The 3,701-nt window shown below is 31.0% G+C and overlaps 1 non-coding gene across 1 annotated transcript; it reads right to left on the reverse strand.

Moving 5' to 3' along the window:
• Positions 1 to 2,715: 2,715 nt before the first annotated feature.
• Positions 2,716 to 2,822, reverse strand: LOC139869758 (small nucleolar RNA R71). Its single transcript, XR_011766339.1, has one exon. It is a non-coding gene; the product is annotated as a small nucleolar RNA R71 (small nucleolar RNA).
• Positions 2,823 to 3,701: the final 879 nt, after the last annotated feature.

Below are 3,701 nucleotides of genomic sequence, written 5' to 3' on the forward strand. Positions count from 1 at the left end.
CGGACATATTAAATAATCCAGGACAAAGGACAATTAACCCATGGGAATAAACTAAAATCAACACGTCAAACATCATGATTATGGAAGTTTAAATAAGCATAATTCCTTTATTTTCATATTTAATTACACTTCTAATTATCGCACTTTTATTTATTGTCATTGTATTTAATTGCACTTTTAATTATCGTACTATTTAATTATCGCAAGTTTATTTTATCGCACTTTTATTTATCGCAATTTCATTATCGTTATTTACTTTACGCTTTAAATTAAGTCTTTTATTTATTTAATATTTTACATTAGGTTTTAACTGCGACTAAAAGTTTTAAAAATCGACAAACCGGTCATTAAACGGTAAAAACCCCCCTTTTTATAATAATAATATTACTTATATATATTTGTATTTTTATAAATTAAAACTAATATAGCGTTAAGCTTGTTTAAGTGTATCCCTGTGGAACGAACCGGACTTACTAAAAATTACACTACTGTACGATTAGGTACACTGCCTATAAGTGTTGTAGCAAGGTTTAGGTATATCCATTCTATAAATAAATAAATATCTTGTGTAAAATTGTATCATATTTAATAGTATTTCGTTATAAAATATAAGTTATTTCATATACACCTCGCATAACATCAAGTATTTTTGGCGCCGCTGCCGGGGAACAATTCTGCTTAAACGCCGGTAGCGCAACGCTATATATATATATAAAAAAGATTTTTATAAATTTTTAGTGTACTTTTATAAAAAATACGCTTTTATAAAAATATGTTTTATATATATTCGAAAATATAAAAAAAACAAAAATTATATATTTTTAATAGTTTGTTATATATATATATATATAAGTTTTATAAAGTTTCTTTATTTTTTTTTAGTTTGTAAAAATATAAGTTTTATTTAATTTATATAAATATATTATAAATATATAATTCAGCAAAACAGAAAAAAAAATATAAAAACTCTCGGCCTGGTACTGTAGTAGCCCAACTCTGGCCCGAAACCCTAGCCCATGGGATCGCATGGCTTGGTAACTTAGAACTCATGCGATCGCATGAGCGTATCTGACAGGCCATCATCGTACAGCAATTAATACGATTAGGGTTTAAATTAATTATTAATTTTATTATTAACCCTAATTAAGTTTTATTATTTAATTAGTTATTAGTTTAAGTTTATTTTGTATTTTTAGTTTATTTAGTTCTAATAAATTATAAAATTAATAGTTTTATAAAATAAATAATATAAAAATAATATTTTTATAAAAAATTGTACTTTTTACAACTTTAATATTATTTTTATATTTTGTACCCTTTTTAATTGTTTTGGCGTAATATTTGTATTTTTCGCTCGTATTTAGTTTTAAGTTATAGTTTCTGCCATAGTATTTTTATTTCTAGATTTTTAGGCTTTGCCGTAAAATCTCTTAAGTGCTTTTTCTTTAGACTAAGATTTAGATGCTTTAGAATTTTGCGACGCTGTTTTATTAAATTTGGTACCTTTTTAAGTTAATGCCGTTTTGAATATAGTATTTCTTTTAAGCTTTAATATTTTTAGACTCAACTTTTAATTTTTAGTTTTTAGTTCCTTTTTAAGTTTCGACGCGCTGCTTTCTTATTTTTATTTTTCGACGCCTATTATTTTTCAATCTTTTATTTTTTGACGTTTTTCGACGCGCTCTTTTTCTTTCTTATTTCTCGCCATTCTAGTTTTAGGACATAGAATTTTTCTATTTCTTCTCTCTAAATTTCTTTAAACTTAAACGAAAAATTATTTTAAGCGTTTAAATTGATAGACATCAAAATTTTCTGGTCCGTAGTAATAGTTGGATTTGTACGTGGACCGGGTTATTGGAGCCAAACAGTACTCAATTATATTGAGACCAAACGAATCCTGCCCCTCTGCTGCATCTTTTAGCTATTCGAAACGTGGGCAAAATCAGAAAAGTCTATTAATTTGATAACTTATATAATTTTTCTTATTTTTATAACTAATAGGATATTCAGTGAATGCACCGAGCAAAACGTTCACCACCTTTTATACGTTCACCACCTGTAACTAGATCAAGACATCTAGCAAATATTGTCGCCGTTGAGTTTTCTTTAGAATCGTCATCCAGTCGACCAAGTACTCCAATTCAAATTTTCGATAATCCATTTTTTGAACCCGACCTCACAATTGAGAATCCGGAGAATATTCAGGGACAATTCATAGATCCTGAACCATTAATTTTTCCTCCGGAACCACCAATCATTCAAACAGAGATTGTTGAGGAACCTACCATTAAATCAGAATCCTATAGTGATTCAGATTCAACAAATTCAATCATGGAGAATCTGGAACCTCTAAGTATGTAAGACCGAATGAGAGCTAAACGCACTGGCCAAGGTCACGCAATTACTCAACCAGACATTAATGCGCCAGATTATGAAATCAAAGGACAAATTCTACACATGGTGACTAATCAATGCCAATTTAGTGGTGCGCCGAAGGAAGATCCAAATGAACATCTTCGTACCTTTAATAGGATCTGCACACTATTTAAAATAAGAGAAGTGGAAGATGAACAGATATATCTCATGTTATTTCCCTGGACTTTAAAGGGAGAAGCCAAAGATTGGTTGGAATCGTTACCTGAAGGGGCGATTGATACATGGGACGTTTTAGTTGAAAATTTTCTTAAACAATTCTTTCCGGCATCTAAAGCCGTAAGACTTCAAGGAGAAATTTTTACGTTCACACAGAAGCCAAATGAAACTCTATATGAGGCATGGACAAGATTTGGAAAGTTATTGAGAGGATGTCCGCAACATGGTTTAGACACCTGTCAAATAGTACAAATATTCTACTAAGGATGCGACATCACTACAAGAAAAGACATAGATATAGCAGCTCGTAGTTCTATTATGAAGAAAACGGAAACTGATGCTTACAAAATTATTGATAACACTTCTTCCCACTCACATGAGTGGCACCAAGAAAAAGATATCGTTAGATCATCTAAAGCAGCTAGAGCCGATTCTAGCCATGACTTAGATTCCATTTCCGCAAAGATAGGTGCTGTCGAGAGACGAATGGAAAAGATGACTAAAGATATTCACTCAATACGAATTAGTTGTGAGCAGTGTGGAGGACCACATTTGACAAAAGATTGTCTCAGTATTGAACTAACAATGGAACAAAGAGAGAATGTTTCATATCTAAACTAAAGGCCGGGAAATAATTATCAGAATAATTATCAACCGCCAAGACCGATCTACAATCAAAGCCAGAATTATAACCAAAATGTTCCATACAACAACCAACAAGCTCCTAGTAATCAACAAGTATTCAATAATACTTACAATCAGCAAAGACCTAATTTTCAAAACAAACCACCACAAACCGATGATAAAAAGCCAAATTTAGAAGATATGATGACGAAGCTAGTTGAATCTCAAACTCAATTTTTCACATCTCAGAAACAAACGAATGAACAAAATGCTCAAGCATAGAAATCAACAAGCTTCTATTCAAAATTTGGAACAAGAAGTAAGTAACCTAGCAAGGTTAATAGGTGAAAGAAAACCGGGAAGTCTACCAAGTGATACAAATGCTAACCCCCGGAATGAAACAGCTAAAGCCATTACCACAAGAAGTGGTATTACACTTAAACCACCTGAAATACCTGTAATTTCTGATGACTCTATTCCTACTA

The sequence above is a fragment of the Rutidosis leptorrhynchoides genome, chromosome 9 (assembly GCF_046630445.1).
Source record: "Rutidosis leptorrhynchoides isolate AG116_Rl617_1_P2 chromosome 9, CSIRO_AGI_Rlap_v1, whole genome shotgun sequence".
In the NCBI taxonomy this organism is placed as follows: domain Eukaryota; kingdom Viridiplantae; phylum Streptophyta; class Magnoliopsida; order Asterales; family Asteraceae; genus Rutidosis; species Rutidosis leptorrhynchoides.